This window comes from Chlamydotis macqueenii, chromosome 5 (genome assembly GCF_036417535.1).
Source record: "Chlamydotis macqueenii isolate bChlMac1 chromosome 5, bChlMac1.mat, whole genome shotgun sequence".
Classification (NCBI taxonomy): Eukaryota; Metazoa; Chordata; class Aves; order Otidiformes; family Otididae; genus Chlamydotis; species Chlamydotis macqueenii.
Genome location: NC_141560.1, coordinates 17,753,013 through 17,769,957, shown reverse-complemented (window position 1 = coordinate 17,769,957; position 16,945 = coordinate 17,753,013).

Sequence of the window (16,945 nt, the reverse complement as noted above, 5' to 3'; positions counted from 1 at the left end):
GTTGTTGGGGAAAACAGGTAAAGACAATTTGCCAATTTGTGGTGTCCAGCTGAAGTGCACAGCCTGAGCATCAGCATTGCTGGGCAGCGGAGGTTCCTGCTCATCTCCTCTGGACCAGTGGCTCCTGGCTCTGCTTAGCATCAGGCACAGCAAGTCCTGGCCACAGAGTCCAGAAATGGAGGCACACAGAAACAAGGCTGTTTTTTAAAAAAACCCTAGGTTTTAAGCTATAGCAACCTCTCTGCACCAGGTTCCCTACCTGTCAAAAAGGAGTGTGGTACCAGCATGCTAATGATGTGGTGAATTCCTGCTGCTATTACATTTGAATAATGTAATATTCAAAAAGCTCAGAAAAATGGCTTTTTAAATTTTGAGTTGTTTCTGATAGGGGAGGAACTGAGGATTGGATTTGGCATTTCTCTGCCATATCCCGCTGTTTTGCCAATATACCCTGTGCCCTCCTCCCCACAAAGCCAGTGAGTCCAAACCACAGGACAGAGGTTTCTCCCTGACAGTTTCTGGTCTCCTTCTAATAAACCCTCTGCCCAGGGGCTCTCTCTCCTCCCCGATCTTGCTTTTCTCTTCTCCTGTAAGGACCAAGGCTCCTTTCTAGCTTGCGCTCTGAGGTTTCTCTCTTGCATGTTCCCAGATGGGGAAGTCAAATGGGTTAGGGTACGTCCCTGGGGATGAGTGCTGAGAAATGCTCTCTCTCTGCCAGAGAATTTTTGCTGTTGTTACTGGCTGCTGCGCTATTGAAACTACTCAGCAGCGTGCAGTATGCACAGCTGATCTTTCTGAACCCTTTAACAAAGTCAGAGAGAGTTGCATTGCTCATATCTGGGTGAGGATGTAAAAGGGGAATGTGAGATTTAAGGGTCTTTTGAATCCCGTAGACCTCCTGAAACTCTTCAGAGAATCATAGAATGCTATTGTCAATATATTCCAGACAATAACTCTACCAGTATGAACTGATTTTTCCCTCTTTCTTGTATGTATGATTTCATCTCCAAATACAATGTTTACCTGCTGTGCCAGGAAGAAGCTTATTCTGATGCTTTTTCCCTCTGTATCGTTAGTAATTTGATTTGGGAATCCTGAATGTCACTAAAAAACTGAGAACTTCTGCATTTGCAGGAACTACATTGCATTTCCAAGGAAGTGTTAAGCCCAGCTTGAAAGCTATGAACATCTTTTTTTTTTTTTCTGGGAATCTCTTGATTCTCCTCTTTCTCACTTGAATTCCTGTTTTCCTTGGGCAGAGTTTGAATCCATCTGGCTGGATCCTCTGACTGCAGTGCACACGTATATTGAATTCTGCTGGGAGCAGTGTTAAAATGTACTTACTTTAACGGATAAGGTATCAAGGTATTGACTGGAGGTATGACTCGATATCACTGTTAATTCGTGCACCTTATTACTCTATTCAGTCAGAGTGCTCTCATTCCACTGGGAAATGTTGCTGTAATTAAGATCCTCGAGCTTTTAGAGAAAAAGAAGTAGAAAAAAAAAATTAAAGGGGAGCTGCTCCCAGCTTCTGAAGTAAAAAGCAGTAGTTACATTTGACTTTTCTGCCAAGCCAGAAGAGCAGTGTTTGACACGTGTCATTGATTGCTTGGAAGAAAACTACAGAGCCAGACCCAAAGTGGTTGTGTAAGTGCCGACTTCAGGGGGAAAATGCAGTGTGCAACAGCTGAGGTCTTGAAGTGTTCTCTCAAAGAGGGGATGCTGTGCCAGCAGGATGCTCTGAGCCATGGCGGATGCTGTGCCCGGGCAGCCTCCCAGCACACGTTGCGCTGTGGCTTTCCCTCATGATCTCCTGTCACAAAAGCGATATGCTAACTTGGCAACCTGTGCCCCGTTGCTTTAACCTGGATATAGATTAAATAAGTAAATAAAAAAATACTCAACGGGTTAATCAGAAGAGGGGAAGATATATCCCTTCTCTCCCCTAAGCTCTTTCCTCTAACCTTCGTTCATTTATTTGCTGTTATACTAAAGATCAGCTAGATAAACACCAACTTGGGTTTCTCAATAATCTATGTTTGTATGGTATAGAGAGCGGCTGGAGATGGAAACCAGGGGGGGGAAAGGCTATTTTCACTTCCTTATCAACATGAGATGATCAGCATTAAAGAGCAGAAATTAAGATCTGGCCTGGCAGAGCTGGCATAAGGGTCACACCTTGGCAGGGACATCACACAGCCTGTAGCACTGGCCTGTAACCGATAATCTCCTGATACTATTACAGGCAGTGCCATTATGACTGTCAACTTTAATTAAGCACACTCCCTTTTGCCGTGTCCTTCTAAACATCGCTTCAGGGCCACTGCTAATTCAGCGTGCAGCCAAGTTTCATCAGGAGGGGGTTTTTTGCCTTGATGAAATCAGGTTTTGATCAGCCGTGCTGGGGTTAGCTCGGCGTTTCTGTGCCTGCAGCGAGCAGAACCTTTGCAGTGCGGCAGCGGACTGCGATGGGAGTGGGTCACCCACCTTCTGCCTTCTCCCAAACTCTCAGCTGCTGCTGGTGCTGTTCCTGGGGCTCCTGGCTCCCACAGGGGCTCAGAGGCAGTGCCCCCTCCCCTCCTCCAGGCAGTGGGGAGCCGTGTGAAGGGGTCCAGCATCCTGCAGTGGTTGAGCTGTTGGGACACAGCCACCACAAAGCCCCTTTGCATAAAACCTTCGACATCTGGTGTCTTTCAGCCTCTGCCTTCACTTTATTGTGAAAATGTGAATTAAGCAGTAGGAGACCTCTGTTCTGCAAGGATACCGAGCACTGATACAGCCCTGTGTTTTTATTCATTATAAAGAACTGAATCCTATTATATTAAAAATTCAAATATTAAATTGTATTACATGCACATGTAGGGGATATATGTCTGTGTATCAACATATCCATTTATTCATAGGCTCTAGGGTCCTAGATATAGGACCTAGATATAGGTACAAATAAAGAAAAATTAAGTTACTCACCCAGTCTCATACAGTAAATTGGCGGCTGGGTCAGGAGAAGTGCTGAGGAGATGTTATTATTCTCTGTTGGTTGCACAAGGAAGCTCCATCGAAGGGTTGGTTTATGCTTGCAAATTATAACGGCTTTCTTGAGATAAGGGTTTTCTAACACTTTGAGAAGTCCCTGGCCAGTTGCTGAGACAAAGCTGTTGCGGCCTTATTTTCTATTCTTCCACCCAGTTCTTTTCTGAAGTCACCAAATGACTTGTCCTGCTCTTCCTTGCATGTGAGCTTATCTGACCTTTCCTAAGCTGAGCTTGGTCCCACTTGAATGGCTGCCTGGCCTCCCCTGGAGTAAAGAGCACAGCTGGAAAGACAGCCTGGGGAGAGTTGGGTGCAGGGTCTGGCCCTCCTACCACCTTAACCCCTCCCCTCTCACTGCACGGAGCAGGGGCCAAGTCGTGCTCTTACAGACCCGCTCCCCCGGGACGAGGTACACTGGGGACATCTTGCCTCTCAAGGCCTGTGAGCGTCTGGATGCGCTGGGGAACCCAGAGAAACCCTGGGTGTGTTTTGTGCACATCTGACCCGTACTTTCAGGGTGAGTGAACCAGGTGTTGGCTGCTCTTCCAAAGCATCAAGGAGTCAAGCAGACAACACTACTTAAAAATTTAGCTTCTCAAACCCTGAAGATTGGTGGATCTGAATGTAGAAATTGGGTCAATGGAGGCCCAGTTTGGATGGAGACCTCTTTCTGTTATCCCCAGCCATGAGACAAGGACTGAGGTATAAGCTTTTTGTTTCACGGGGAGCTTGTGCAAACTGTCCGGTTGTGTGAAAGTGCAAAGGCTTAAGTACTGCTTTATTCCACCACTGATGTGTGAGAACTTGTTCCATTCCAGAAAGTACCCGGGAGACAAATAGACGTTTCAAACTTTGAAGAAATGAGAAAGGACAATTTCAGAATAATAAATTTAAGATATGTCCTGAATGTCTCATGGATACATCACGTGTAACAAGAGCTCATTCTGCGTTGCTCAAGAAATACAGTTTCCTGCAGTGCAGGGATCAGCACAGCGAGATAATCTTGAAGATCAAGGAGTGACTTGTTTTTCAGTTCTGCATTTGTAGTCGTGACATTGTGGCTTGGGTGAAGTATCCAGGCAACAAGCCAGTCTTCATGATTAGCAGCATAATACCTGGCTAAACAAATATTTCACACACATAGATCTAATGAGGCTGGTGCTAGGGAAAATGAGCATCAAAAAGTTAATTAGGATATGCTTTTTGAAACACATTATTCCTTATTGCTGCTGGTGTATCACCTGCAACGCCCAGCATGGTTCAGGGAAGGCTGTAGCCAGATATAGTTACAAAACAGCTGCTGAAGAACAAAGTGTGAGTGTCCTCCGCAGAGCAGTTGCACCATGCTGAAGACAGGTTTGATGCAGTAGCAATAGCCCTGGCTATACCCCCACATGCAGCACATCTTGCATAAGAGTGTGGAAGTCAACGCAGTGTATCGCAGGAGCCAAGGGCAGCTCTGATCATCTCAACTTCTCAGGATCAAATAAATTTAATCGTGGGTAGCCCTACTTTAACCCTTCCTCTGAAAGGCACATGGAGGAACGCAGTTTGTCTCCTAGAGCATTGTTTTGGTGCTGGCACACCTCCAACCATGCCACCTACACCGACATAGGAGCCAGCAAGCACAAGCGTTCCCAGGCACCGGCTTGTTTAAAACATCAGCAGGCCTTCCTCTCTGCTTGCTTGTCACCTGGGAAGGAGCTTCACAGCAACACATTGCAAAGCCACTGTTGTAATAGGCTTTGGTTGTGGCAGATAATGCTTGATCAAACGTGATTTGGGTTATGTGCATCGAACTAGTTACTCATCAAGGTGATTTTTGCCCTAGTTTCTCTAAATCATTTAGTGTGTTTGCTCGACCGTAACTGTATGGTAACTATTGAATTTGAAAGGCTTGTTGGGCAAACATGCCCTGATAGAGTCTGCACAAACTGCAAAAGCTGGATCATATCAAGTGACTTTGCTTTTGGAAAAAAAAATAAACTTCCTATGTATTCTTTGTACTCCCTCAATTAATTTCACTGATACTCATAAAGCAAAAGATTTAATTAGACAATCCTCTTTTTTTAGTTGATATTTACTGTATAAGCAATGAAAAAATAATTAAAGTGCATGTAGACTGAAAAGACTCTGCTCCAATTATCTTCCTAGAAACAAAGCCAAAGCAGAGCTACTAGGCTGGATCTGTTACTGGCGAAGTTGTATTTGACTCCATGGGGTTATAACAACTCTGCACCTGAGCCATCGAACCTCAAAGCTCTTCATGCTTAAACTTTGTAGCAAAGGGAGTCATGGGGATACAAGTTTCAGAAGCTGTTTCTACAATTGTTTGACTGATTTTGTATGAACAAAGGCTTTGGGGGCATTTTCACATGTATACTTCAGAAAGGTTGCTAAGAGGCCTGCCCAGCTCCCTGCTTTCCTCTCAGGAGGTGCATCCAGCTTTGTGATCAGAGGCAGAAGGTCTGGATGAAAGAGACATCCTGCAGCAAACACTCTATGCAGGTGTCCTAATGAGGAGTGCTGTTAGTTTTAGCTGGAGTCTTTTAAAGCAGGGAGAGTTTTCTCAGATCTTTGGCTATGAACGATAAGGAGGGTTAGAAACTCCAGTTGAATTTGAATTTCGTGAGTCTCTACCAAACGGCTTCAAAATCCTGGTGTGGAGCTTGGAGATGGAGTGTGCCCAGATCTGAGACCTGCCCCTCCACGCCTGCTCCTCACCCAGGGCACTGCTGGTGTGCCTCTGCCCAGAAACCACAGCAGCTCCCATGGGGACCCTCAGGACATGGATATGCACAGGAGGCAGGCGGTGGGTCCCAGGGGAGAGCAGCTTTGTTGTACTCACCTGCTTCAGTTGGTCTTTCAGCCCGTCAGAAGTAACGTGCCTTGCTTTCACAGCAGCCAAGCTTAAGGGTGAAGAAGTGTTACAAGCCATACGGGAAGGTGAAAGCCTCCATTAGGATCTGAAATAACGTTACCAGAGGGTTGTGTGAACCAGCATACTGCAGAGCCAGATTGGGATCTAGTCTTGGGCTCCTGGTAATACAGTTACATATAAAATCAAGCTTCCTTTTTGCCTGTCACCCAGCGACCTTGAGGCATCTCGGCTGTAGGGTCTGGAGGAATGACTTTGCCTAATCAGTGCTTCTTCCCAGAGTGATATCCCTGGACGTCTGTGCACCTATACTCATGCCATGGTGTGGTGAAGAGCAGCAAACCCCTCTATCTCCTCTTCCTGTTTTTAAATCCAGCTCCTGCTGCCTTTCCAATACCGATGTCATACATGGAGTCTTTCTCCCTCTGCAGGAGCTTCTCTGGATTTATACACCACCCTCATTCCTCCATAAGCACATTCCTTCAAGCTTACATGACCTGCCTGCTAAACCCAACATTAGACACCTAACCCTCACCCCATACACTGCTACCTTTATCTTCTGGATTTCATTCTGGGGCCAGTGCATAACCCAAAACACCAAGCACCTTGCCTAAATCATGTCCACATATAGCTCTGAGCCTATGAACAGGGAGACAAGGTGCATTACCGGGGGTAGAACTTCAGTTTTTTTGGCTTTTCTGGAATTGTTTATGTTAACAAAATAATGGGATTTCTATTGCATGGTATTAACATCACACCTTTCTTAAGTCCTGAGAGGAGATCTGAGGAAGCCATATAGAAAGAGTTAATGGCACCACAGTCTACAAAGAAAAAGAATTTTCTGTTCTGGAGAGGTAATGACCCAGCAAAGGCTGAAACATCCACTGTCATTTTCTGCTTTAGACTTCCTAGAAAGGTTGATTATAACCAGATGTCGAACACAATTGAAACATATAACAAGAGGATTGGAGCCATGGATCCGAATAAGGAAAGAAGAGATTAAAGAATATTTAGATTAGTGAGATGTGTTCCAGCCTGCAGAACCAGACGAAATTCATCTGCAAGGGCTTAAGGACCCATCCAAAGCCGTTTCCGAGCTATTAGCAATTGCTGTTGAGTAGCTGGGGAATAAGAGGGACAGAAGAGGAATAACAGGGGAGCACTTAGTACCTGCCTTGCAGGGAAAGCCAAGGAATTTAAATCAATTTGCCTAACTCTAATTCTTGGAAAGATTGCCGGAACAAATTATGAAATCAGTCACAGATTAGTCAGTTGATATGAAACACACTGCAGGGATTTGTGAAGAGTAAACTGTGTCAAACTATTTCCTTTTTTTTCCTCCTTGGTCTAGTGGTTAAGGAAATTGACTTAATTCTAAGAAGATTGTGGACACTTTCCTACAGAACATGTTCATATGTGCACCAGGGAAACATGATCTAAACTTCACTGTGAGAAAAGGGCCCAGCTCTCTGATAAACTGTAAGAGTAAAAGGTGAGGCAAAGCCCTGTAAGATCCAGGGGACGTGTACCATGTCTGACCAGTGTGTGAAAGAACAGTTCGGATGACGAGGAAGGGTGTGCAGTTATAAGATATCTGAAAAAAGCCGAGCTATTAGAGCTTGCAAGACATTTGGAAGACAGGCTCATAATTAAAAATGATCTTGATGATTAAGAAAAGTGCTTTGAAATCCTCAAGATGAAATTGAGCAAGGAGAAGAGAAAAGTACTGCAAGCAGAAAAGGGAAATCAATGCACAACTACATAGAGATCCACACAGAAGGTTGAAGGGAAATAGTACCTACAAACTAGGTATGAGGGGATGTTGTGCAACCATTGCAAAAAAAAAAAAGAGAAATGGGTTTAAACTGCCTATGAAAACACTTGGGCTGGAAATGAGAAGAATATCTATATTAGAGCGCTAAATTCTGAAATAGCTTTCTAATAGGTGTGAATAGGTCAGTACATCCTTACTGGGTTCAGGATAGAAATGAGCAATTGCTGGCAGGGACTTACTAGAGGTGGCTGCAAGAGCACGGGCGCAGGTTGGGTGACCCAGGCGCTTCCTTGCTGATGTCTTTCATTTGCTTCTCCATAAGACAGAGTGGTGGTTACGTGCTGTTGTAAGGCTTTGGCTGGAGCTGCTGTCTTCAATATTGGGAACCCCATTCTGTGGAAGACAGAGGAGATGGGAAAGACCTAGGACACAGCAACATGAATGAGAAGAATTTTGGAAAATACATGAGTGTGAGGAGAGGCCTGGTCAATTTGCAATGGAGAAGGCTGGGGAGCAGGCTGGGGAAGTGGGGTAGCAAACTTACAGCTACACAGGATAGCCACAGAGCAGGCAGTGGTCAGCAGTTCTTCATATCCCATGGTGGACAACCTTAGTTAAAGCAAACAAGATGATAGAAATTAGAAGAAAATGGTAGAATTCAACTTTCAAAATACAAGGATAGCTAAATAGTTAAACATTCAGATGAGCTCCTTTGAGTGTAAGGTCCCACTGAGTGGAAGACTTCATGTGTCCATCAGCCACGTGGCTGGGGTACCTCCTCTGGCAGGAAGGTCCTGCAGTACCAAATCCACCATGGAATCATGGACAGGTTCAATGGTCTTTGAGAGAACCCTTCAGCCTGATGCTTCTGTGAGTCAGTCTTGTTAAAACAAGGGTGAAGTTGTACAGTATGTACCTGAAACCATGATGGTGCCAACAGGAGAGATCTCAGTGAACTTGGAGTGAATCTGTCACCTTCCTCTGATACCCACAGCTGCATCATGTGGTATTTTCTCAAAATTTGCTCACACACCAAAGGCGCACAGGCAGTAAAAATCCTATACCCTCTCAGTCCTCTGCTGCAATAACACAGAACTTCTTTCACCATTTTCTTTCAGACATAGTTTGAAGAATTATTGTATTAGAAATAATTTTCAGAGCCACACCAACCTTAGTCCTGCCCAGTACCACAGGATGCCCTTTTAGTTTGCAGTCCCAAAACAAATTCTTCTGGAAGGGTAATAATTGGCACTGAAATGAGAGGGAAAAAAAGGGCAGAGCAGGGGTGCCCATGGTCAGAGCATGCTGACACTGGCCCTGATAAATTCCCACGCAGAGACTAAAGCTTGGGGGGAGGACGAGGTACCCAGGATTTAACAGTAAATGACTGTCAAGGGAAAACAATTATTTTACTGTTTGCAAGACTGAAACCACAGTGGGTGTTAACACCAGACTTCAGAGTGTAATGATCTCTGTTCACTTTCCTAATAAATAATTTTCTTCAATTAGCCAGCCTGGTGAATCAGCTCTGGCTTGTTGGACCCTTTGAATGGCCTGATGAATGTTCTCCTGGCTTAATGACTGCCTGTAACCTTATGGCTCCCTCAATCAGTTGTTCATCACTGCCAGCTTTTTCCCCCTCCAGGAGGTTGTTTATCTGACAATCAGGGGCACTGCTACTGGAGCATTTCTAAAAAGATTATTCTGCTAATTATTCAGAGGTCATTAATTGGAAGGTGAAGCAGGCACCATCTCTCTGCTTTGAGCTCCCCGATACTACAGGAATGTTCTTGTCACACAAAAAGCATATTTTTCTCTTCCATAGAACTTAATCTTCCCACAGCCTTTGAAGGAACGTTTCAGCTCCAGTAGAAGTGCTTTTTTGAAAGAAATTGAAGTTTTCTCCCTTTTAATCAAGGGTATGTTCAATAAGTACAGTAAGCTAAAGACACTTCTACCTTTTCCCATGATAAGATGTGTCATGAAAAGGAAAAAGCCCCAGCAGCTGCCCAGGGGATCCCAAATGGGCAAGTCAGCAGCATCCCCAGGCAGACACTGCAACTACCCACTCAAATACAGGCAAGTTTTGCCTGAAAAACTTGGATTTTTCTTCTTCCCTAATTACATCAGGAGTCTGTAGAAATAGAGACAGATTAGAAGTCACCTGTTGGTTGGGTAGAGGGTTTTAAAAGGGATCATGGAGTTTGGACATGCTCCTCTGCTTGCGCTGTCACTCAGAGCTTACCACTTCACGGAGAATGGGGCAAACTCCCTGCAGTTCAGGGGTCTTCTGGAACCATTCTACTTCCTTACTGTTTGTGTTTTGCCCAGGTGTACAGAGCTGCATCACAAGCAGCTGCAAAAATATATTAAAGTGTTGATGAGGAAAAGCTGAAACAAGACCCCAAAAGAAGTGCATGCAGATATGACAGAAGGTGAAACAGCCATGGGTTGCAAACCAGGTTTGCAGGTGGTAACTCAGCTGTTTTGGGTAGTTAAATGTTACACCAATGCCAGGGGACTTCAGAGGGACCTCACAGAGCTGGTGAATGGGCAAGAAGGTGGCAGAGGGGGTTCAGTGGGGATAAATCAGGTAATGCAGCCAGGGGAAAAATAACGTAACCCATGACAAGCACCTGAAATGATCAGTGGGATGGAGCAGCTGAGAGAGGCAGGAGGAGAAACACAGAAGTTGGGACACTGCAATTCAGAGAAAAGAAGGCTATGGAAGGATGTGAGTGGGATTCACAAAATTATGAAGGTGGAGGAGAGGGTGAAGGCAGAGCTGATGCTCCCCAAATCCTGTGGCATTAGAAGTCAAGGATGTCTAGATAACCAGTGGGAGGCTGCATTACAGCCAGTAAGTTAGTTGTCTGCACAGCAGGCTGTGAACTCCAGAGCTTGCTGCCATGGGAGCTGGCAGATGCGAACAGGACCAGCAGGGTCAAAAAGGGACCGTGTAAATCCAGGGACAGCAGGATACAGATATTGACATGGCAAAAAGAGAGGGTAACATTAGGGATGTACCACCACCCATCCCTCATCTATCAGCTGAAGACTCTAGGGGAGAACAAAGGGACTGCAGAAATCAAGTGCTTTTTCTGAATAACTTCTACTGCCACAGTGGTTTTGGGGTTGCTTTTAAATTACATGAGGAGCAAGAGCTCACCCTCCCTCTGTCACAGGCTCTGCTGTTAAGACTCCCACAGTTGGGTCAGCGCAACCCGAGCGCCAGGGCTAAGCTCCATGAGAAGAAGGTCACCTCCCTTGTGGGTTAGCCTGCCAGGAAGGATGGAGGCAGGGGGCTTGGCCAAATGAGCCCTTTGCTCAAGCAGTAGGACATTTCTTAGGGACTTCTGTTCTTATGATAGAACTCCCTCCTTTTAGGGAACTGTTAAATTTTTGATCTCTAGGCACAGGAGCCTCAGGAAAGTCCAGCTGAAGTAGTTGCAACAGTCTTATGTGAGTGCCGCCTTCACCACGTACAGGTCTTCTGCTTATCAAGATGGGAATCAACAAGTGGAGAATCCTCAGGAAGAGATCTTCAGAGTGACAGAAAGATCCAGACATCTGCACGGGCGAGTGAAGTCTCCTCCAAACAAGGGATTTATCCCTGCAATGCTTTTGCTTAATACAGCTTTTGGCTAACTTTATCCTCCGCTGAATTTACAAAGAAACTCAAAAGCTAAATCCCTTTGATTAAAAAGCAGTCCATCCTTTCCTCCTTATTTCAATACAAAAGTGACTTCAAATACATATTGCTGGATAAACTCAAATACATAATGCTGACTAAAGGAAACCTATGTTTATTTAATAAGAGAAGACGTGGTTGGCTACAAGAACTGACTTACGGAAAAGATGAGGACTCTTGGTAATAAACGCAGGAGTACAGCAGATACTGTGGGTTTCTGGATGCTGTGAGCTGTCTTACCAAGGCAATACTGGTTTAGACATGGCAACAGGGGCTCCCCTGGACTCTGGGGGCTGTTTGTCCCTAGACTGACTCTGGCAGCCCCGGTTGAAAACACTGCCTAGAAATCAGTTTTCTTTACTGAGAAAAACCCCATGCCTGGCCTCACCCACTGAACAAGGCTCAGGTGAAAACCAGCATGTTTTATTCCAGCAGAGATTTCAGTTCAAGATTGAATACATGGTTCCCACAAAAGGCAACATTAGAAAACTCATCTGGGGAGATTCCCAGCACCTGGGTGTCACCCAACACGTTTCGGAGTCTCCTTCAGCTGCAGGAGCCCAGGGGTTCGCGGTCAGTGCCTGTGGAGGGCTGGCTCTTGCAGCGCACTGATGCTGCACGGACTTGTGCGCTGGCAGCTGCCGTAGAAGCATTTGGACCAGTTACATAATCAACGACAAAAACTCTGGAGTCGAGACCCTGCGGTGGGGCTGTTGAAGGGGACTAGAAAACCCCAGGTTTTAGCTCCACTGCTCACAGAACAATTTGTTCAATCAAAATGTGCTGCAGGGAGCGAGTCCCTTCTGGAGAGGCCCCAGGGAAGGTGCCTGACAGTTGTCCTTATCAGTACATCTCTTGCTGTCTGGTCTGCGCCTGACAATACCCGTTGCTCTTTAAATCACGCTGTTTGTTACTAATCCCATTTCCAACCCTGTAATTGCTCAACATCACTTCATGCACATATTTATTTCCCCCACAGTTACTACCAGGCCAACAACCACTAGTTACCCAAGCGCTGTTTGCCCAGTCTCTGAACTGCAGCCTTGCAAATTAATCAACAACGTTTGCAATTAAAGAATGTAAATGAAAAAAATACTCAACGGCAATAACAGAAAGAAAAAAGCAAGTTATGGCTCCCTGAGGGCTCGCAGCATGCTCTGGCCTAGGCAGCTGTGACTCCCTTGTTTACTAATGGAAGACAAAGGCTGGAGGTGCAAACGTGCTGCCCTTGACATGGGAGAAGGGTTTTGCCATGACAGCAAGTGCTTCATGGCGAAAGCCAGGCCTGCCAGAAGCTGAGTGTTTGGGGAAGAGTAGGATTAACTGCACTTTACATTTTCCAGATGTTTCAGCCAATGTTATTGTTCGTAACACTAAGAGAAGACTTGGAAAATAACTGTGTTTGAAAAAGGCCTGGAGAACACATCCAAAGAAAGAAGACAAGGAGCAGCATGCTAAGGAGTAGAAGGTTTCTATTTCATTTGTGTTACCAGCTGTCCATTAATGATGGCAGTGCAGAGGGACATGGCCATAGTTCCTAAGCTCACAGAAATCCCCCCTGTCCCTTATGCTCCATGTAAGTGAGGGATGAGATTGTATCAGGAGCACTAATTGACTCCCAGAGCCCCAAGGACTGCTCTTCTCACCATCGACCACCACTTTTTCAGCGCCTTCACTGCTGCCATTGACATTATTGATCCCTTTTGTAGGGCAGCAGCGAAGGTCGATCCCACCCTCCGCACAGCAAAACCCCCTCACTTACTTGGAGGGCCTGGTTACAAAGGCATTATGGAGACTGACTGCAGATAAATTCTTGGCACCGTGACTCACAGCCTGGAAAGAAAGATGTGGCGGGGGGAGCAGCTCTGGTTGGCCCCTCAAACCACAGGCTGCAGGTTGGCCATGTCTCCCCAAGTCATGGGAAGAGTGGGCTGGACCCACTGGCGAAGTGCTGGGCATATGACTTGTTCACTAGGAAAAGCTGGAGCTGTTTGAGGTGCCCAAGAAAAGCACAGACTGGCCACCAGTGTCTTAGGGTTAATTTGGAAGAGCCTTTCCACCACTCCACAGGCGAGCCAGGCGTGATCCCCCAGCACAGACTGGGACATACAAGAGACTTTCTTCTTTTTGCTGTCTGGATGAAAGGGGATGCTGACAGTCCCTGGAGACCACCAGCCACCCTGGTTTGGAGGCTGCTGTAGTCTTGTCTCCTGTCAGCCTCTGCTAGCAGCCCCCTCTGTGTTATATTCACACTCCTTTCCCCACACACAGGAGATGCCCCTCTGGATCATCACTGCCTCAGGCACCCCAGACCAAGCAGAGACAACAGAGAGATCAGTGGCCTTGGCACCACCTTTTTCCTCCCCACACTTCGGACAATCTGGCTGTGATGAGAAGCATCTCCAGCTTTTCACCTTCTCAAAGCAGCTGTGCTAACACAAAGCAGTGCTACCATGCAGGTAGAGCATCCTGTTGCTCTCCCTCTGGTCAAATAGGATTTACACTTGCTCTGTGGCATCTGCCTCCAAACTCCCTGGGCCACTGCTCTTCTAGGGGGGACATGGACCCCTTGGCATCCACCAGCCCTTGCAGACGGGCTCCCAAAGCATGTGTGCTTCAGTTTATCTCTCCAGGTTTCACTCTTGCCCCACGCAGCTGATTAGCAATTCCGCAGCAGCGAAACTGCGCTGCCGCATAAGCCAGATTTAGACGGTGATCCCTTTAAACAGGAATGATCTCCGTCAGAACAGCTTTCTTAAATCCTGAGGTAGATGCTGCTACTTGCACTAAATTGTTTTCTGTGTATTAGCTGTTTAATGGCATTAGCATAATATGTGCTCCCATTTACAGAGGAAGCATTTATCTACATGGTTTCACCAAAAAGTGGGTTTGATTAATTAAAGAAGGAGGATGGATGGGATTGCTGTGAGGATTTGAATGTAAATGCACTAGCAGATGCTTCCTGATCCTCCCAGCAGAGTACATCACTTTTAATAAACTCAGAACAGATGGCTGACTGCGGTGGCAAAGATGATATGTGCAAAAGCGCTCTGCACTCCTCTCCCAGCCAACGCTCTCCTCAACTCTCAAAATGCAGAGGGGTGAATCCTCACCTGCAGTCCTCTGGCAAGACTTCTTCCACCTCAGGGGTGCTGTGCGTGCTCCTTGCAGCCGCGGAGCCCTCCCGGGGGTGCGCGGGGCTTCTGCCTCACGAGTCCTGCGGAAATGAGATAGACCTGCTTGCTGGAATGCAGAGCCCATCGTTAGATTAATTAGGCTGCACAAGAAGCAGCAAGAGATAAAGTACAGCTAGTTAAAAGTTTAGGTATTCCTCTTCTTTCTCCTCCGTGGGAGCTGGGTCCTGCTGATTGCAAGCAGGAAAAGTTCCTCTTAGCTCAAAAAGGCTCTGGCTTGAGCCAAGCCTGCAGGGCTGATGTGACCTTTCTCCAAAATGTTTGTTCTACCAAAATTGCCACTAAAACTGTTTATGTGTTTGCCTTATCTCTTGACCAAAAAGATGGGATGAGGAATCAACTTAAAACAGGAAAATAATAGAAAATGAATAATCACTGCTTTCTTGGGTTTTTCGTTCCTAAGTCCCAGAGCCCTTTCTAAAGACATTGACCTATCACTGGGATTTTGTCTAAGGAGTAAACTGAGACACAGAGCAGTTAAATGTGTCGCAGTGCTCATGTGGGAACGAAATGGAAAGTTGAGCATAGAAACCAGGTCCCCAGGCGTTTATCACAGGCTGAACTGTTCCCTCAATTTAAGCATGTCCATTACCTGACTCATTGCCAGCTTAGGTAGTGCTGGCTTGATCCAAATCATACAATGAGTCGTCTGACTCCTTCACACCTATTTGCTGCCGTGTCTCGCTCCTGGCAGTAACTGTAGGAGCTGCTGGCTGGCAGGCGAACAGCGGCAAAGTCTGTGTGACTACTGGAAAGGAAAAATGAGCTCTCTGATTCACTAGAAAATGGAAGGCAATTTTCTGACGACGGGGAGATGGGTTAAGTAGGTCTTTCCCTGGATCATCAGTAAGAAGGGAGAATATTTGTCCCGAGGGATGGTGCAGCTCAGGTGTTGCTAGCAGCTGTTTCAAAGGCCATAGAGGGAATGAGGTTAGCAGGCCGACTTCCAGGTATCTTTACTGCCTGCAGCTCAAGTAATGCAACCAGAGGCAAATGCAGACCTACTTCACTAAAATGAGTTAGGTCTCATGAACAGTGCTGGAGATGGGGAACATCTGGAACCTAGCAAGGAAAATTTGCAATGTGAAATCCTCACAAAGATAAGGGGTGGCACTAGGGAGCTGTGCCCTGCTATCATGGTAAGAAATCTGGCCTTGCTGCAGCCTAGCAGCAGGACATAGCGGGATGAAATACTAAGCAGAAAACAAAGATCTGTGCTGAGACCACTATTGAAACACCCCCTTTTTTGCCAAAGTGATGGCAGACTGGCAGTGGCGTGCAGGGGAGCTTCCCGAAGTGAGTTGTGAATCTGCAACTCAAGAAATAGTGATCTGGGTCCCTGTTTACACTGCAGACCTCCCGCAAAGGCTTGAATGAGCCATACTAAGTCTTTACACCCACCTTGGCAAAGGTGGGTGCAAAGCAGGCAAGCGTGTAAAGGTGAACATCCCAAGTTGCACATTAAACAGATGACATTTGTCTGGTGGTGGTGAGGATGGTGCGAGGACATAGTGTTCAGGGTAAATGCAGGATGTAGTTAAGCCCTTTGGAATTGAAATCAAAGAGCAGGGTCAGAGCTTTTAATGAAAACTGGATGGCTAGTATGGAGGAGGCAAATAAAATGTCAAATCAGGTATTCTGGAGAGGAAGAAAGAAAACAAAGATAATGGGCATTACTGAAAGGAACAGAGAGGTTTGGATGGTCTAGCTCAGCATCTCAGCATGTGTAGATGACATGGTCCTTGGCCAGGACAATCCCTGGGTATCACAAAACTTCTCATAGTGCTGAGGATAACCATCAGTCCTTCCTGTTGCCCAGTCCAATAGACATCTCCTATAAAACGCTGTGCCCTCTCACTCCTTATTCAAAAGTAAAATATTACTGTAGATTGGAGTTATGAAATTAAGATAACTGTAGTGTGATTGATATGGGGTTGGGGGGGGTGTTAAAAATACTTCAAAAAGCTTAGACTCTGTTGGTAAAATGAAGGCTTTGCTGCTGGATGACTGCCTGTCTTGGGAAGTTCTTTATTTTAAGCATCCATTTATCACTGTAGCAGGGACCATTGGCTGCAAGCATTCAGTAACTGCAAAATGAACTTTCCCGTGAGCACAAACTCATAATTCAGCTCTAATGATTCAAAGAAAAGTTTCAAACTAATCCATACAAGAAAAACGACAGTGTCATCCTGGGTTGTTAATAGGAATAGAAACACCATGCAAGGTCACCTCGGTAATATGGAGGAGCCCTGTATTTTCTTGAAGCACCTAATATATACCTAAGGATTTCAAAGCAAAGCCTGTCGCTCTGTCTGAAGCAAAGGGCCTGTTTCTAGGTCATTCCAAAGTCCATGTGAATCCTGTTGAACTCAGGA